This window comes from Dermacentor andersoni, chromosome 6 (assembly GCF_023375885.2).
Source record: "Dermacentor andersoni chromosome 6, qqDerAnde1_hic_scaffold, whole genome shotgun sequence".
Classification (NCBI taxonomy): Eukaryota; Metazoa; Arthropoda; class Arachnida; order Ixodida; family Ixodidae; genus Dermacentor; species Dermacentor andersoni.
This window is the reverse complement of record NC_092819.1, coordinates 29,377,787-29,398,274: the sequence shown is the minus strand read 5'-3', so window position 1 is coordinate 29,398,274 and position 20,488 is coordinate 29,377,787.

Sequence of the window (20,488 nt, the reverse complement as noted above, 5' to 3'; positions counted from 1 at the left end):
TTTGCTGAATCCCATGGCTTTTCGCTTAATATACTACATAGCACATTGAACGCACGACCTGGGATTTACCATGACTTAGCACTTATTGCGTTTTATTACCTTGTATTATGGTATAATTTTTGTAATCGCTTGCTTCTTGCGACGTTACGTTAAACGTCAATCATTGCGCTGAATCGAAGCTTTCTTTTAGTATACAAGATTTTGTGAGTAACGTTCGCAGGAGTAAATCATCTCCGCAGTGCATCATCCGGGTTGCAGTGACGTAATTAGATAATGCGTCGCTCCATTGGTGACGAGTGCTATCTTTCCTCGGGGAGAGCGGGGCGGACTCTCGCGGCTGTCGTTCGCCGGCGGCAGAGCCGCTCCGGGACCGAGCACATTTGCAGCGGAGGGCGTCCCTAATCCGCGGGAGTGGCTGCTGGAGCGAGGGCTTCCCAGCACCACTTTTTTTCGTCACTCCGCATCGTCGTTCTGCTCTCGCCAGACCGGCCGCTTATCTGGTGACTGCCGCCGGGGGAGCGCCTTATGAGCTGTGGCTGGCTGGCTGTCTGGCGGCAGACATAACATTAGCGTAACGTAAGCTGAACTAACCGAACCTGCACGATAAAGCGCGTGGGCCGAAGAGCGCCGGTTACATGTGCCACGACGAAACGGATAGACTAGATTGCGGCAATTAGTTGAATCTAAGCTTAAACCTTCTTTTTTCCAGAACGACGGATAGACAACTCATTTATTAGCTTCATAAGGTCCATAATTTGTGGTACCAGCGCGTACAAATAACAGTCGATGCTCGAAAAAAATGTTATAATAGTAAGAACATAGTGTGCGAGTGTGTACCATGCAGAATCATCATCATCATCATCATCATCATCATCACCACCACCACCTTTTTTATGTTCATTAGCAGGACGAAGGCTTCTCCCAGTGATCTCCAATTAGCACTGTCCTGCGTTAGCTGATTGCAACTTGCGCCTGCAAATTTCCTCATTTCATCACCCCACCTAATTTTCTGCCGTCTTTGACTGCCGCTGCCCTTCCCTTCGCACCCATTCTGTAACTCTAATGGCTCACCGATTATCTGCCCTACGCATATTACATGGTCTTCCGAGCTCCATTGTTTCTCTTAATGGCAATGTCGGCTATTTGCGGTTGCTTTCTGATCCACAGCGCTCTCTTCCTGTTTTTTAACGTTACGCCTAACATTTTTCGATGTATCGCGCTTTGCCTGGTCCTTAACTTATTCTCGAGCTTCTTTGTTAACATCCAAGTTTCTTCCGCCTATGTTAGCATAGGCAGAATATAATGATTTCAATATTTCCTTTCTTTTTTCCAACGACAGGGGTATGCTCCCAGTAGGAATTTGGTAATGCCTGAGGTATGCACTCCCACCCATTTTCATTCTTCTTTAAATTTTTTTATCACGTGAGTGAGTAATTGACCTAGGTAAACGTACTCCTTAACAAACTCTACAGGATGACTGGTGATAACGAATTCTTGTTCGCTTGCCAGGCTATTGAACATGATCTTTGCCTTCTGCATACTATTCTTCAATCCTACTCTTGCACTTACTTGGTTAAAATCCTCAATCATTTGTTGCAATTCATCCCCAGTGTTGCTGAACAGGAGAATGTCACCTGTAAAGAGAAGGTTGTTGAGATATTCGCCGTGGGTCCTCACTCCTCAGCCTTCCCAGTTTATAGTAGCTTGAATAATTCTTCTAAGCATGCAATGAATAGCATTGGAGAGATAGCGTCTCCTTGCCTGACCCCTTTCCTGATAGGTAATTTTCACATTTTCTTGTCACGAAACAAGGTAGCTGTGGAATCTTTGCAGATTTTTCCTTGTGTGTTCACGTATGCCTCTCTCTTTGATTACGCATTGACTCCATGACTGCTGGTATCCTTACTGAATCAAATGCATTTTCATAATCTATGAAAGCCACATAGAGAAGTTGATTGTACTCCGCATATTTCTCAATTACCTGACTGATGACATGGACGTGACCCTTTGTAGAATATCCCCTCCTGAAGCCAGCCTGTTCTCTTGATTGATTGAAGTCAAATATCGCCCTGATTCTACTGAAAATTATCTTAATGAATACTTTATACAATACTGAAAGCAATGTAATGGGCCTATAATTCTTGAATTTTTAACGTCTTCTTTCTTATGGATTTGCGTAATGTCGCCATTCTTACAGCTATTTCGTACACTTCAAGTCATCAGGCATTATGTATAAAGGGCCTCAATATTTGGAAGCATAATTTATTGGTTTATTTACTTCATTTACAGTACCTCTAATGGCCCTCATGCGAAGGTATTGCAAAGGGGGGGAAGGGTGGGAACGACCCAAGCTTATAATTGAAAAATACAGCACTAGAGCTTGAAATACAACTAAAGAGACATTATTCACAGCAGAAACATGAAATATACCTCAAACATGATAAATAAACACGATATATAACTATAACTAAAACCAAGTACACGCAAGGAACACGAAATATCTATAGATATGTAGAGGGCATATATGCAGGAATTCTTAAAATCACATGAGACTTGATACACAATATGTAGATATGCACATACCATAACAATATGTAATAACTAACCTGCTAGTTGTACCCGTTTTCTTGCATAAAGTGTGAGAAGATGTTAAGTTGACTTCAGTAGCTATGCGTAATGGGACGTTACTCCATATACCTTTCATCTTTGATTAAATCTATTGTTAATACATCTCCTGTTGATATTTTCCGGGACATGTAATGCCCTTCTCACTTTATTGCTAGTTAGGAAAGGATCCTCTGTATCCTGTTCATCGCTACTTCCAATGAAGGTTACGTGGTTGCTCTGGGTACTGTACAGGTTAGTACAGAATTCTAATGATGTTTTTACTCATCGTCGTTATCATCATCATCAGCCTGGCTACGCCCACTGCAGGGCAAAGACCTCTCCCATACTATATCGTCGAAATTGCTGATCGCATTGCCTTGTTTACCTTTCACTGCATACATCTTATCCTGTCTTATGCCAAGTTGTCTTCTCAGCAATTTCATGCAGCGGCCATTCTCTACTGCTTGCTCAATCTTTCCCATGTTACAATTTCTAATATCGCTTACTTTCTTCTTGTTGATCAGTTCTGATAGTACAGCGAATTCTGTCTGATCTTTTAAGTTATATAGATTCATTGCATTGTCGTTCATTTATTAGATGCTTTGTTACTTTTGGGGGAGCTTCCCTACTGGTTGCCGTGGTGCCATACCTACCGCTTAAATTGTTGCTTCTGAAATCAGCCTATTAGGTTTCATTCATTACCTCTTTATTTTCATTATCTTTTTGTTCTGAAGCTGCATATTTGCTAGCACCTGCCTGAATTCGTCTACTTTTACCCTTATTGCGTTTAGGCTGGTCTGTTTCTTCTTGACTAATTTTGCTCATTCTCGCTTCAAATTGAGAGAATGTAGAATTATGTCAAACCGAATGCACAGCTAGCACGTATTTATGGGGTCATCCTAATTTCGACGATCTAGTTCGAAGAGGTGATGAAAATATGGACAAAGAATTTTACAGGAGAGTGGTAAATATTGATGATGCCTTGAACTATCCGTTTGGGGCCCCTAATGACAGAGAATGTTTAATAGTATCTGGACAGGCTAGCCAGGTGACAGGTTTGACATGCCACCACAAGGTTTGGGTACGAGCTATATAGTTGGTATTTCATGGTATTCCACAGCGCTTGTCTTCGTCGTCCTTTTTTGTCCCTCGTCTATGTATGCGCTGTAAGTGACGATTGATACCAAGCAAGGAAAGAAACGCCCACACACAGACACGCGCTCACATATACACACAAACCCACACCTCGCTACAGCCATTAACGGAGAAAAATGCGCCAGCTTTAGTTGTGTGCTTTTTCATATGTCATTGCAAAAGGAGATAGGTAAAACATCATCGTTTCAACTGTAGTTGATCGTATTCTAGTTAGTAAGTAAGTAAGTGGTCCCGATCCTTTTTGACTCAGGGCAGGCGTTTGTCAACGCCACAGGAGATGTTGAAAGTACAAAAAGGAAAGAAAGTAAGGCGTAGAAAGTAAGAAGAGAAAGAACATAAAACACAGTTTTGTCACAGTCACAGTCTGCGAGTCCGTCTGGTTGGTCCAGTTTGTTGTGTTCTAGGCTCCAGTCGCCTCGGATTTCACCAAAGCCACGACAATCCAATCCGCCAGCCATGCTGGTTCAATTCAGTGCGTCCCCGCTGCGTCGCTGCCTGGTCGGCCGTCTCCGTCTTAGGAGCTCGTGTAGCTGAGGTGGTCGGTATCAGCGGCCACTCGCTGTGACTAGGCGGCTCTAGCCGGGCGATGTCTGTCTGGGGGCGTTCCCACTGTTCTAGCCGGATCTTCGTAGTCTCGGCGCGTGCAGTTCGGTCCTCTAGGAGAGACCAGTCAGCGCCAGGCTCCCAGCCAGGGGGCATGATCGGGGATCTGCGGGAAGTCTCGCACATCGTTGGAGCACGTGGAGAAGGGTTTCTTCGGGTGCACCGCACAAGCGGCACGTAGTTGCCGTCAGCGTCACAAGATGGCGCCACGAGCACTGCTCCTATGTTCCCGCATGGTAAAAACAGTACTAAATTTAAGGATAGGCTAATCTCTATTGTTTTGCCTTCGTTTCAGCACAAACAATCGAATAGACCTGAATTGTGTAAACTGTAATAACAGTAGAGAGCGCGAAAGAATAATGCGAATTAGAAAATGCTAACATCATGTTCCGACGAAGTGGTTACTGATAAACCCACGTTTTATTCTTTGCCTGGGAAACACGCGGTCTTAGGCACAGAGCCTTTTCATATTCACACAAATAGGATAAAAATGGAAAAGTGACAATGAAAAGGAAGGCGTAATTCACCACGAAATGCTGACGCACTGAGCAGTACCATTTTTCTCTTGCCCTCACTGTTCTTTCCACGCATGGCTCGTCTCGAGAAATTGGGCTACTCGAAGAGGAAGGAAAACTGAACTGAACGATAGCCAAGAGCCTGAGACTTTTGGCTATCCGTGAAGCGGCATCATAAATACTCAGCTAGAATAAATGGGTGCAGCCAACGGGATTGTACAGCGACCGGCTCAATTTCAAAGATGGGACAACATCCTGGCCTCTTGTGCACCGGAGGCTTGCGGTATTTTCTGTGGAATCCTTGGAGCAGAAGCGCAGCCGAATGGCTTTTTGGGGGAGCTCTCTGCCTCTGTATGATGCAATGCTGGCACTCCTGCAAGAAATGGGCTTTCGTCGTGGAGAATGGCAGAAAAATGAGCGCCTGTTATGCTATAGATTGCGTAATAAGCCACAAACTGACCGAGGTCGCATGCCGACAGACAATCCACCATACTAAAACTATGGCTTCGCCATACAGCCGAAAGCCAAGAATTTTTCTCCAAGCCAAAGCCACTGGACACGAAGCAAGGCACTGCGGTTTGCGCAGCTATATATATGGCTGCACGTGCTGTTGGCCATTAATCAAATGCAATCTGCAGGCGATCGGTCGCATTCTCCGAGTGATTTCGAGACCGTTGGCTGAGCAAGCAGCGGTCTTTAGATTGAGAAATCACTGCCGTAACAACACAAATTTATAAGTTATCTTGAAGCTGACATAGCTCTACAACGGGCTTACAAAGGGACACACCGACCTACAGTTTGCTGGTTACCGCGTTTCTATATTGGTCAGCAGTGCATGCGATATTATGGAATTAATACTGTTTTTGCTCGTTTCATGCAAGCGTACATCCTCGTACGAGAATCGTTGTGTCTTCGTACGATGATTCAAGGCAGGCCCCCGGTCCGCTTTTTGGCAAGAAGATAACCGATGTTTCACAGATGAGTAGTACGTTGGGGAGCGGTGATCTCGCGCGTTTGCAATGCACGAATAAAAAGCGCCGCTGCATTTATTAAAATTACCCAGCTTATGTAACTGTTTATAATTGTACGACTAACGGTTGACTAACGGTACGACTAACGGAGTGGAGGCACCTGCTGTTCTGTCTTTCCCATCTTTTCTTTTAAATTTTTATTTCCTTCTCCGGGTCAAGGTAGCCGACCGACCTCAGCCTGGTTGATCGCCCCGACTTTGCCTATGGCTTCACTGTCTAAAGAGGGGGACAAAACACGCTGACAAGCAGTGCACGTCTGACCTCAATCCGAAGAACCCCTTTATAACGAACAGAAAAAAAAATCACATGTCCGCAGCTTAAAGCTGTAACTTAAATGAATCTTTAACAGAGAAAGCTGCATAAGGTTATTTCGCCAATGTAGTGGCGTCTGTTGCAGGTATCGTCGTCGTGTTTACCATTGTGTTTCCGCAGTAAAACGAATTGCTAAATAACGGTGTTCTTGCTCAGGATTCGACAGCGTGTTACCCGCCGTGGTTGCTCAGTGGCTATGGTGTTGGGCTGCTGAGCACGAGGTCGCGGGATCGAATCCCGGCCACGGCGGCCGCATTTCGATGGGGGCGAAATGCGAAAACACCCGTGTACTTAGATTTAGGTGCACGTTAAAGATCCCCAGGTGGTCCAAATTTCCTGAGTCCCCCACTACGGCATGCCTCATAATCAGAAAGTGTTTTTGGCACGTAAAACCCCATAATTTAATTTTTAATTTTCGGCAGCGTGTCAGCATGTAAGATCTGCATGTGAGGAGTATGGCCGTCGGGCTTCATGTGAAACGCTGTAGTCAAGGCTTTTATATTATTTTGACCATCTGGCGTTCTTTAAAATTTACCGAACTGTAAGTACATGTCGCTTTTTTTTTGCTTTAAACCTCCAAGGAATGGCGGCAACCGGGGCCGAGAGTCGAACCCGCGCACCAATGGCTCACCAGCAGAGAACCGGTGGCCCTGACGCACCGTGGGCGGTTGTCTTTTACGACTGGGTGACGTAAACAAGCAGGAAATCGCTGATGGACGATTCACTACACTCTGGTCTCTCTGGCTAGCTTGCTTTATTCTTCCCAAAACTTACTATGTTTAGATTATATGCGAAGCCCCTTCAGAGCATTGATTTAGTTCTTTTTTTATCTTGCTGCTTGCTCTCCTTAGGATGCATTCGCTTCACTTGTTTCTAAAGAGACCTATTTTCGCAGCGGCTCCAGCCGTCGCAGCTGCCGTTGTCTAGACGCGTCCAACCAAGACAAGAAGAGATCCCGAGCAGAGGCTCGCGAACGCGGCCTGGGTATAGGAGGCGCCGTCGAAGGGCCAGCAGTTTCGGGAAAGGAAAGCTCGAAGGCGGCGGTTGCGGGAAGGAAGACCGTCGTCTTTGAGTAGGAGCCGCTGAGCGCCTTCGTGCCAGACTGCGACTGTTCTTGAAAGCGATTCCTCTCTTTTGAAAAGAATCGCCCCAAAGTCACGTTTTCTCCGAGCTTCCGGGATACATTTCTTTTTTATTTTTCTTCTTTGCGTGAAGATCCCGCCCGGCATTCGAGGCGGGTAAGGGAAGAGCGTGGTGCAAGCGGCCATTCTCCCGGGCGCCTCCGGAAGGCGGAATAATGGGAGATTTCAGGCCCTGGTGGAGAGAAAGGCAGCGAAGGGAGAGACGTTGGTGACATCAAGTGCACTCACGTTGTGTCATCAGAGAACAGGGCGCGCCATCGACGGCGATGGCTTCGTCTCGAGCCTCTTCTTGAAAGGAAGGCAAGAAGAAAAACAAGCGCTGTTCTTTTTGAGATCTAAGCTTTATCCTGGTCCACTACTGGTGGCGCTGTAATGCCACCTATCTTCTGGCCGCATAGCCAGCTAATGTGTCAGCTACAGCGCGGCGTCTATCCGACTCCCCTTCTTTTTTTTCTCGTTGGTCATACTTCCATCTGGACAGGTGGCTGAGAGCGGACACAGAGTTGTGTTCCGTATGGTCTTTGTGTAATGTGTATACCACACATGCATGCCCGCACCTGTATGTCACGAAGCTACGCGCTTCGAGTTTGCAAGTTTTCAACACAAGCGTGATAACGTAAATGTCAGCGGGAGAAACGACGCCGTTTGTGCACGAACAACACTCACATAACGTATTTAAAGAACAGAAGTAAGGATTACACGTCAGGACGAAGTAATAAACATGTAAGCAAAATCTGTAGCCCGGCTACAAAGCATAGTTCGGACAGGGGCAGTACCTTCGAGCGAGTGAAGATTTTCACCCAGTCATGAAACAATGGCACGAGCTGTGGGAGACGGGCACAAGTGCAGACGGCTACGGTCAACGACGGAGTAGCTCTGAGCAAGCCACGACGGTCGTCACCGTGGCGAGTGCTGCATCCGGACGATGGAACGCAACGGCCGGACGCAGTTTCGGCGTTCGCAAGCCGGCGTTCGGGATTGGCGCTGGAGACGTTCGATAGAACCGGGTTGTACGGCGTTGCGACGTTCGCCAAGCGCGGGCTACGGGGAGGAGCTTAATGTGACGTAGTGCATGCCCTGGTGAGAGTCTCGAGCAGCCTTGAGTTAGTAATTCGGCAGGCCACTACTCCCGCGCCCTGGACAGCTTCTCCTCCGTCCCACCATGCTAACTGTATTCCGAATACACCCGACGCAGCATCACTATCGCGCTGCTGCGCTACCGAGCATGAGCCTGTTTCTGGGCCACTGTTAAGTCGCGCGTGCAACTTCTTCGTTTCCTTTACAATTCACTCACGTATGGCAGTTTGATTCCGCGCACATGACACTGTCCATGCTCTTCAAGATCTGTCAAGCGCACATCTCTTTAGCTTGCCATGCCGCTGTGTTACTGTCACTGCGATATTTATTTTTACAGCGAAGCTGTCTATGGCTACCCTCCGGAAAAATCATGACGGCGAACAGAAAACGTCTTGCGCCAAAGCCAACTTTCTCGCGAATGCTCTGTGGCTCTCAATCTTATGTAGGTATCCTGGAAAAATCATACTGAAATTGGCCGCTAAGACGACTGTATAATTGCGTCAAGTTTCATTTACTTGTCACAATTACTTAGGTCACGGTGAAGTTGTGAACGTTACAGAATTTCGGTCTGCTATCAATACATTGGCATCTACGGAGCGAGTATGGCGGCAGAAAAGGCTGTAACTCTTCTTTTATTAAAACTATCCCGAAATAAATTACATGGCAATTAGCCGCTAAGACGACTGTAACATTACGTCGTGTTTCATTTACTTTTCTTAATTACGTAGTTCACAGGGAAGTTGCAGATACTGTGGAATTCCCGTCTGCTGCAATACACGGGCTTCTAGGGAGGGAAACGGAGAGCCCCAGTGTTTGTCCGCTAGGTTAAACCTCTAGTCCTTCCAAGTTTCATTCAGCTAATTAACTAGGAAGTATGCTCACACGCAAATTACAAACGAACGTGTGTTGTTTCGTGCACTCCTTTACTCGCGTCTAGGCTCGGTTTTACGGCCACCTGCGTCTAAACGGCGCTCCGTCGCAGGTGCTTTGACAACGCCTCCGTCTTTAGAGCGGCGTCGTAAAAGCCTTCGGCGGACGTTCTGTGTATGTATGACGTCGTGCGTGACGTAGTGCGCGCCTGATATTTCTTTGTATATCATGTATATGACATATACATAATTATATGTATAGTTAACCCCCCCCCCCCCCCCCCCCCATACCAACATAACTCTATCCCAACATAATTTATACCACCATAGCTGCTTCGCTGGTTAACCACCTTCACAGGGTGGAATGGCTCTTCTTTTTTTTTTTTTTTTTTTTTTTTTTTACGCCCTAGTGGAGCTACCCAGAAAGTGTTTCTTTTACCTTCGTCGATTGCCAGGTTCCAGACTAAGTCGTGGCTGTAGCATTTGTGTGTGCAGACCTTTTGTGGCTCTTTGGCGGCGCTGCGTTGTTAACGCAATAAATGTATAACAATGTGAGGAGCGCCAAAGCTAACTCAAGCAAAAATAAGGGTTGTGGCCGGAAATATCCATAGCCACCAAGCGCAAATCAGCAACATAGACGCTTAATATACACACTGTTACTGCAGATTTCGTGTTTCTACTTTACATGGCCGATACGTGCGTTCATCGCTGCGTCCCGTCATCGTTGCGTCATCGTTTACTATGCCCTATTCAGCTTTTGGTGATTTTCTGAATGAAGCCTTCTGGCTTCGACGGTAAGTAGCATGCGGCGACGTTCAACGACGCAACGCTTACCATATATTTCCATAATACTAACAAATTCTTTTACACATTATTTTTTTCACCAAGGTCTTCCTCGCATGCGTGGCATGCGAATGTCCGCAGGCTACCGGAACAAAGTTGCTAAAAAAGCCGTACTGCCTCAGCGCCTGTGGCGGCAAAGCTAACTCTGTCTGTCGGCCTTGGGGCGACGCAAATCACGTTGCGTTAACCGGATTTGTCAGAAGCTCGGTTGCCTTCAACCCTTTCCTCTGCTCGTGCGGCTCCACCTCGGCACCTTCCAGTTCACCCGCACTCTCAATCGCGAGGCCGAGTTTCGGCGCAGCTGGGACGCCCCTCTGCCGAGTGGAACACCCTGCGGGTGAGAACTGAAACTATGTGGTCGAAGCATTTGCGTCCGCAAAGCGTTCACAGTTGATATGATAGCCTTGGGCTGAGAGGCGCTGATATTTGCTGAGTTGAAATCACGTTACTGCGATCTCTGTGACGCTACCTCGGCCTGCTGGCCCAAGAACTTTCGCAGCGATAGCTGCTAACGGCTGCCCCGGCTAACTGTTGTGGCAAACGTCACAGCTAAGTATCATCATGCCTGTCGTTATTATTCCTCGGTAACAGTCGTGTGAAAGAAAGAGAATGGAAATAAAGGAGAGAGGTAGGGAGGTTAACCAGAATGGAAAGTTCGGTTCGCTATCCTAGACTATAAAACAAAAAAAAGAACGTGTTTCTCACAGCCCATGAGATTCGACCACGAGACCGCGAAGTGAGAGTCGCTGGGCCATTATTGTCGTTGTCATGGGGCTCTCGTCGACGCCTTGGTCGCGCTGTCGTTTCCGTTGTAGTCTTCTTTATAGTCGTCACAGTTTACGTTATTCCCGAATCAGCCACCGCAATTCTGAGTTGAACTTTCCTTCCGGTGGCCCTCTACAAGTTTATTTTTCTTGAACTTTGCCCAACACGAGTGACTGTAGTCAATCTGCAAAGAGAAGAATAGTCGCGATTAACTTTTGAGCAGAGGCCACACGGGACGCATTCCGTCTCATTTCGATCTCAACGCGTCGTATAGAACCATTATTTCATGGGCCATAACGTTAGATTGCGACGCCTACTCAACGATTAGCGTTTTCTCCATAATTTCCTTTTCAACCTCAGCATTCAGCATTCACGCAACTTTTTTTCAGACGGCCGTCGTGGAAGCTCAAAAGCATTGGTGATAAAATGACTTCGCGGAAACTCATCAGAAAAGGATTTGACTGCGCCATCGGGAGCAGTTTGTTAAGTGCACTCAAGGGAGACGGCCTGAGGTCTGTGGCCCCTGGAGCACTGCCAACGCCCCCGGTTCTTTTTTTCCCCGGAGATAAAGCTGGTCCTACGCGAGCCTGCATCAGTTGCTGGCATCTTGGCACACCGTTCAAGGGGAAATGACACCGAGTTGTTTCACAACCGTTCTGCACTTAACTGTCACCTAGGTCGGTTGGCGACCATAAGGGCTCAGAAGTTAGAGGACTCACGATTCCGCCTGTGTCAGTGTTCCCCGTCGCCGTGGCAACAAACTCACTGGAAAAGTTTTTTATAACTTCGTGTAGTACTGGGGAGAGGGGGGGGGGGAGGGGTTGTGTAGAAAGAATGACACTTGCAAAGAGAGCAATGTACCAAGTGCGGGGATGAGATTCGCAGCACGACGTTGATATTGAGGAAGGATGATAGCCACGTGACGCAGAAGTAGTTTCAAAGGAAAGCAGGGACCAGCCGTGATGTCTCTTTGGATATGGCCTTCTGCTTCTTAGCCACGACTCAGGAGTTCGATTCCAGACCATGGTGGGTGGATTACAATGGAACTGAGATGCGAAAAACATTTTTTATGAATCAGATTTAGGTGTTTGATTCATTGCGAACGACGCTCCCCTACGGCGGCTTAAAAATCAAGTGTTTACTCTTTTCTTCGTCTTGGTCGGCGCCTGTTTCGTTTTCTTCCTGATTCTTAACGATCATTTGAGACCGCATCAGACTCTCGACATTACAGAACCCCTATGTGGTCCAAATAATAGTAATACGATAACTACGGCCCTTCATATAACCCATGCGATGCACTCGTACGCAGAACTACAATCAGTCGGTCGGCAACTCTGTCCCCTAGTAACCCTGTAGTTAGTCCATACCTTGTAAAGCCAACAGATCACTGTCTTGAGAAATCAGTCAATCAAAAATATTTAGAAAGAGGTTAGTTCTGTATGATGAATTTTGAGAACATAAGTGTGGGTATACTATCTTCCTGTAGTAGTAACGATAGCTCACCGTCATTTACAAAGAGCACATTAGGTTAATATTGTGAGTCATTTGTGATTTATGTAAACCTGAGGCACAGACACCTAGATTATCTTAAAGGGACACTAAACAGAAAAAGTTGTTCCACTCGTGTCAGTAAATTACCCTTCTACAGTGCCAGAAAGCTCCTTTCTTACGACGAGAACAGGCTTGGTGTGCCAGAAGAGGCGCGAAAAAGAGAGACGGGTGGCGACACCATCATCAAGTTCCCGTACCAGCCCACCGTGGAGTCATGGATTGTTACGGTGTGTGCCAGGGTCTGGTTAATTCATCATCGGTAAAAATGAACTACACAATGTGTTCTAAAATGTGACGACACTGCCACGAGGTGGCAGTGTCGTCAACTTTTTATTGAGTCAATGTGGTCCCAGCACAAAAAAAAAGAACACTGAAATCCATGATGTCACATCTACACATCGGCACTGGGGTTTCGGCACGAATTAAAAAAAAAAGAATGCACAGAACTTTGACTTTCATTTTCTCTTCCAGAAATAAACCTATTATTGCGAAAGTAATGATAATAGAGTTGTCAAAGAATACTTTATCAGCCTTAACCGGTGTGGTGTTTCTCTTTGGTGTCGCTTTAAATGCGCTTACCTGCGGCAACAGTGCGGCAGCGAACGTAGCTAAAGCGACCCGAATAAAAGATAGCCCGTCGGTGGACTGCAGTACAAAAACAAAAATTTATGAATGCTCATGCAGTGACAGCTTTTCAATGTTGCCAAATGTCATTAGTTTATTGCTAACGGGAGCGTGGTTGCTTTTAAGCCGTTCTGCTGTCTCTATTTTTCTTGAAATAAAAATACAACAAAGTGATTTAGTCGCCCTACAGTGGTGATGGCTTCACTTTTCCTCATATTAGAAAGAATAAAAAATGCTGTAAGAAGGAACAACCTCATAGGTTTGGGAAGTGCAGAGCAAGTAGAGTTTGCTAAAAGAAAAAGGAGATAAAATTAATGCACAGTCCTATATATACAGAAGCATACAGAGACAAAAGGCGAGGACAAGTTGCACCACAGACTACACCCTACATCAATTTCCCTGTTTCTCTATTTTCTCTGTTCTAAATTTTTCTGTTTTTCTAATAAAGAGCCCTCTCTCTCTCTCTCTCTCTCTCTCTCTCTCACCAATATCCGACGTACGAGGTCTGCCTCAAAAGCTTATCCAGTGAGTCAGCAAAAAAGAAAAGTTGGAGAGGGTATTGCGGTACTGGTCTCTCGCTCTCGTCACTCGAAAGGACCGGGTTGATTTCTGGTACGAACCACCGGACTGCTGTATGACAACGCGGAATGTTATGCGTGAACTTGTGCAATCATGTTTCAGTCTTTATTGAAATGGTGGTCGACGAACAGACGGAACAAAATACCAGTATCACATTGCCTGCAAAATTTCGCAAGGATGGTGCAGGAATTCATCAAACGTTGCAAAAGACATATCAAAAGGTTTCCCTAAAGGAAAGAATTGTGTTCAAATGGAGCCAGCATATTCGGGAACGCCGCGAAAATCCCAAAATCTATTCAACATCAGGAGGCCCCTTCACTTCGTGCGAAAACAAAAACACCGATCGTGAGCTTTCTCTGATGCTTAGTGACCGCCGAATTACCTTTACGTGTTTAACGAGGGCAGGATCACTTGGTTTGGGAAAGTCGTCTGTTTGCCGGACTTTGACTGAAAATTTGGAAATGCAAGAAATTTGCGCCAAGGTCGTGTCGAAACCGCTGACTCCTGAATGAAAGTTGTGACGAAAAGAATGTTGCATTTATTGCAAAACTTCAGAAGACAGCGATGAGTTCTTGCAGAGGGTTTACGAATACGACATCGAGCTCATGTCGCAGCGCAAGAAGTGCAAACGGAAAGATGAGCCAAGGCGAAGAAAGCGTGGAAGCACCAAGCAGACGTCAACCACATGTTTATCGTGTTTTTGACTGCCATTAAATTGTGCACTACGAGTTTGAACCAGAAGTTCAAACTGCCAATGAAGCTTATTAGGCCAAGGTCCTGAAGCTTCTGAAAGATCGTATCCGCCGCGTGGGGCAAAATTTGTTAAAAGAGGAGCTCCGTATTCTGCACCGCAATAATGGCCGTGCGGACTCCACATTGACAGTGCGCGTGCTTTTGGCGCACAACTGATGCTCTAGAAGGGGCGTTTTGCATATGTGACAATTCAAAAGAGAACGATGTTGCTTCTGAGCTCTTGAAACGCTTGGCAGAAAAGTGTTTTCGTGGGTGCTTCCAGAAATGGAAGATGCGGTCGAACCTGTGTACTGTGTCTAGCGGGGACTATTAACGCGAAGCTTTATTTGTGAACCCTCTTCGATTTTCCTGACCGTGCCTACTGGCTGGCTGGGTGGGTGCTGCTGCTGCTGTCTTGTAGAATAGCACGCATGCAGGATAGAAGTATACCATCTTTACTACCGTTATAAGTGTCCAGGCTACTAGCTTTTTATTTTATGGAATTACTCAGTGGTAAAACAAATGATACGTAAATATCCGCATTACAACGAATAAACATCACCAAGAACACAATTCCTTCAATAAAGCAAAACTTTTTAGCCCTTCTATGCCTACGTCTCTAAGAATTAGAATATACAATCGCATCTAAACTTCTGTCGTGCCCAGCGTCAACAACCTCTTTCAAATGATTGACGCGTGTTGTTGTTGATGATGATATCTATACTATGGCACATAACGACAATGCGGGATTTGCAAAGAAATGTACAGTAACATTAAAATAAAAAAAAAAACGGGATGAAGAAACACATTGTGTAGCACTGGCGCACGAGAGCAAATGCGCGTGCGCAAGCTTCTGTTCTGTCAGCGACGCAGGAATAAAATCGGCAAATTTATACCGGTAGTTTATCCGGCTTCACGAAAGCTTCGTTTCGCATAGATTCCAGCACGTACATTGAATCTGCATATATTTATATATATATATATATATATATATATATATATATATATATATATATATATATATATATTATTTTCTTTATTTTATTTTTTGCGTGTGGCTACACTGCTGGATCCCAAAGTTTATGAAATTAGTTTTGTTTAGACGTACTGCACGAGCCTTTGCGACAGACTACTATGCGCGCATACAGAGTTCAAATCCCGTACACAAGGCCTCAGTTCGGTCTAAGATGAGCAGGATCACTGACGAGGAAGATACACATATGAAATAATTCGCGCACAGATATGCGACAATCAAAAGCGGGCTTCGTCACACAAGTCAGCATTGTTCGTCTCCGTCTACGACTTTCCAGCGCGTGCCTTCTGCTTCGTCATATCGCACGAGAAGCCATCATGACGGCTGCTTTGCGGTTGTCGCACCTTGAAGCCCAGTAGACTAGGCTTCAAGGTGCTCGAGCTGCAGCGACGTCCTGTAGAGTCGTATCCTTGAGCGGAGCACGGCAGTAAGCGAAAGAGAGAAAAGCACAGCAAACAGAAATTTGCCACAAGTGTCCACAGCGTAGATATGTTGAAAACTAGAGTTTGTGGCTACTGTAGTCAATGAAACCGATTGGCCTCGGTGGCTGATCGCAGGCACGTTGGGCAGCCCCGCATGTTCGCACTTCTAGTGCATTTCTCTAGAAGTGCACTCAAACCGCGCGACTGAAACACGAACACACTGAGCAAACTACCGAAAAACAAGCGCTTGTCCTGTGGTAATTTGTTTCTCGGTGTGTTCCTGTTTTAGTCGCCCTCTTTGAGCGTAGTCCTGAAGACGAACCAACTGGCCCTTACAGAGATGTTACTAGTGCATTTCTCCCTATGCTTTCTCTTTTTCTTTTCAGCTCTTAACCCCATTTCTCCTCCTCCTTCCCTTGACAACCACCACATCTGTGGGAAAGCAGCTTCAGTACGACAATGTACACAATTGCGGTTATTTTAATGCGCCGATGAAGCTTGCACGTTTTTCTGACGAAGCAAATTTGAATTCAAAAGAAATTCCTGTTGAATTCCCTTTCTACTGCATTTTATCTCGAACCTCCTTTGAGTCATTTTCCTCTGAGACATTAACATCGTAACTTCCTCTCTATTTATCTTTAATGTGAGCACTTGCGACTTGAAAGGAATGTTGCAAAGAGCCACCGCATGAAATATGTTAAATATTTGAACGGTAAAATGGCGTATCTACAACAACGACTACAGAAAGCTATTCTACAGACTTCTACAGACTACAGACTTTTAATTCGAGGGCTGGCGTGCATACGTCGTAGAAAGCAAATAGAAATATATGAATAGGATAAACACTCGACACAATCGCGCATACTATATACGTGTAAAGGAGATGGAATATTATATCTCGGAAATAATGTGTGTTGAAGTAGCAGGTTCTTTTTTGCGTGGCTTCTTTCCGCCACCGAAACAAATGCAGACTATGAACCCACTGCGGAGTGTAGCTGTGAAGAGAGGCTAAGAACTCTGGTCGAAAGAACGCAAGGGTGATGAGTCAAGCGAGATATATAAATAAATATCGACGTATAGAACATAAGCTCAGCAGTATGATAAAGGAACACTTTCTTTTTTCTCTAAGCAAACAAGATACTTAAAACGTACATGCGCCAGTGGCAATGCCAACAACGCCTGGAAGCGTTCCGACGGGAAGAACTAGCGAGAGACGGGGCTATTGAAACGGGTCTTAGTATAGCTGGACCAGAAAAGCGACGAAATGGCGACGTGCAGTTGCGTAAGCTACGTACCCCTTTACGCAATATTATGCATTCGGCTAGCATTCAGGGACAAAGCGCGCTCTTTTTACGAATGCTTCGAGCAGTTGGCGCCAGTATAGCGTCCAGCACAAGTAGACGAATGAAAATAACCTAGATCTTTTTTGCAGATGTTTAGGATACCCTTCTCTGGTGCAGACAATAGCGAATTCCGTTAACCTTGCTTGTTCATCTTATTTGTTGCTCCTTAGCGTTCCAAAAAGTGACTCTCAAGTAATCTCTTCGTTTTCAGGGCGTTTCTGGGCACTAGTCCAGCTGGTACACAAAGGCATGGCGTAATGAAATGTATCCAAGTTTATAAGGCACAGTTGACCTTTCTTAGCCATTAGAAAGGCTGATATTCGTACCCCCTCATTTCATTTTTTTCGCAAGTTTGGTTTCTTTATCGGCTATTATTTCCGTATTTATTTTCCCCTCACTCCTTCCCCAATGCAGGGTTGTCAACCAACAGCGTCTTTTCTCGTTAACATCCCTGAATTTCTTATCTAATTTCTCCCTTTCTCTCTATATAATTTACTGACGTTCTTCTCAGTGTCTGTAGGAATGTTTACAAGGTTTCCAAGTGTACCAGTGTTTCTAACCTTCTACCATGGCAACATGCACTCTAACACCGTCTTTGCTTTCGAGAAAGTGAAAAGTACTGGTGCTGCCCCTGCGTAAAAGCACGGAAGGGATGAGATCTCTTCAAGGCTAATACGGTCGTTTCGTGTTAACTGGGGCACGAAAAACCTGGGCGCACATAGAAAATAAAGAGCTTCTCTTACGGTACTGTTTCCTGATTGGTCGAAATTTATCGCGGTTGACGTGATAACGAGACGATTCTCGCGGCGTTGGCCAATCGGGAACGCACTTACGAAACAGAAGTTTTATGAGTACGGAGCCTAGTACTCTTTGTAATTGTGGCCCATCAAAAAAGAGCCATGTAACAATGTTCATGGAGGCTTTGATTTGATTCGATCAGGTTCTTACTCGTTTTATTTCTTGGTATCGTGTACTTGCATTGTTTGGACTTTAACGAGAACCAGATAGCGCACGTGAGCACTGTTGTTGAATAGGTAATTTTCAAGGTTCTCAGATATCGTTGGATATAGTGTTTTATATAAAAGTGGCGGAGTATTAGTATGGTGTATGAGGAGGGGGTATGTCATTTCACATATGAGACATATTTATTACCACAACACATGGTAATAGCATCTGACAATGGCACATGACAAAGGCATATCACATTGACATGTGGCATATCAGAATGCCGAACCTTTCCATGAGAACTGGCGACGACGGTTCTTTTTCCCGCTGAAGCATTATCATCTCTGGTTTGTCTGATGCTGCTGTCACTGAAGCGTCGGGGAAGTATTACTGCTTTTGAAAAATGGTTTTCAGTTAACCTTTTTACTTGGCAGCCGCACTCCGCGTATGTTTGACATTGACTTGCCTCTTTTTCTTTCCCATCGAAGCCTTTTTACCTATATTTCTGCTCGTTTTCCCCTCTTCACTTTTCTGTGCTTTATCTTCCCATATTTATCTTGACGTCTTTACACTTCTGACGCCGCAATTTAAACTTGCCCTTCTTCACTGCTCTTCCTATCTACGTGACCGGCCCTGTACTCATAGCGCCGGTTTCTTTCTCGCTTACTGTCGTGCATTTGTTGCTCTCTGCAGTTCTCATTTTCTTGGCACGCACGTAACCATCTCGTTTGTCGCAATGGCGTCGGCATCGCTCTTTCGATGAGCGTTCTTGCTTTGCTCTGCGAAAGTCACGCTTCGCTTCAGTGTTCATTCGTCGCCTTTACTGTTGCGTTATTGCCACCTCGAAGAGTAGGGCGAAGACCAATCGCCATGGTCGCGAAAGCACACGCTGCTATACCGAGTCATGAAAAAAAAATGCTTGCTGTTCGTTTTTATTCAGTGGCATACGTCATGCTGGACGCGTTGAAGGGTCACGTTTTGCAGCCGTGGCTGCAACGCCCTCCTGGGGCAACAAGCCACGGTCCAATGTCTTTATTGCTTCTTTCTCGTTTTCATGTTTATTTGCCCGACCCTCCCCTCCGAGAACAGCGGATGGCTGCGCTTTGTTTACCTTGAGCAGCTAGTTCATCAGCGCTTGCACAGAGGACACTGCTGAAAGCAACATTTTCCATGCTTTCCGTAGCTGCAAGTGTAGGATAGCAAACCGGGGACAAATATCTGGTTAACCTCCATGCCTTTCCTCTTCGTCTCTCTCTCTCTCTCTCTTTCTCTCTCCACAAGAAAAAAGTCGGCGCTGTTTTGTCAGAAGCTGCAGGAGATTGCGGTGACTGCCGATTAGGGCTGCAGATTTCAGATGTAGCGCTGTGTCTTGCATGCAGCTAATATTATGGCGTGCAAGTCCTACGCTAACACAGCTGGTGAGGGTTGCCAAAAGCTCCGGTGTCAAATGTAGTTTGTGAATGGCTTAAAGCCTAACTAATGGGTGCGGTAGCATGCTTACGAGCGGCAACGGAAAGACAAGACTCGAGGATAGAGGGACCCAACAGGACTACTGACTGTCAACTACAAGTTTATTTCACGGACGGTAAAATAGGCCAGTTCATACTCAGTGTTTTATCTCCATGTAAGATGAGACAAAAATGAAGATGGCAGTCAATTCGCGCTTACAACTAAACGGCTCAAACCAAACGAGGATGCAAACAAGGCACGAGTGCCCCTTTGTGAAATGCTACATCGGAGTTGCTTACTTCAATCTAATGCTGTGTGGGAACGATTACATCGTCAAAATGGAATGATGTGTTAATGAGCGTCTTAGGGAACAGGCTCAAATGGTAAAGAAAAAAAAAGGATAAACATGCAAATTTGGTCGCGCATGTCACTACATGCGGGTGCGAGCCACGACTGCGGGAGACAAAGATTCTAGGCAGCAGCAAAAGGCTGTGCTCCTCGGTTGGCCTCGGAAGCATGTTTTATCAAAAAGAATGCATCTTTCTGTATCAGCGAAGTATACGTATGCCTGAACCCTTCTGAGTGCGCCTTTATGCAAGCCGTCCTCTGAAATGCGTGAATTTCATGTCGTGGTTATTTCCTGTGACGCGATGACGGTAAGCGTGCGCATCAGATAAATACACATAGCGTGGGTGGCCTATGAATAAACATTTGTCAGAAGTGATCATTCGTGTCTGCTTTGTCATTTTTGTGTCCGTCTGTCCTCTGCGCTGAGCTGCCTTGGTTACAATGCAAGACCAACTAGCCCAAAGGACTGTCCTCCTGAAATTAGGAATATATTTACGATAAAGATGAACGTCAGGTGAAGCTGCTTGTCTATAGCGTGCGAAA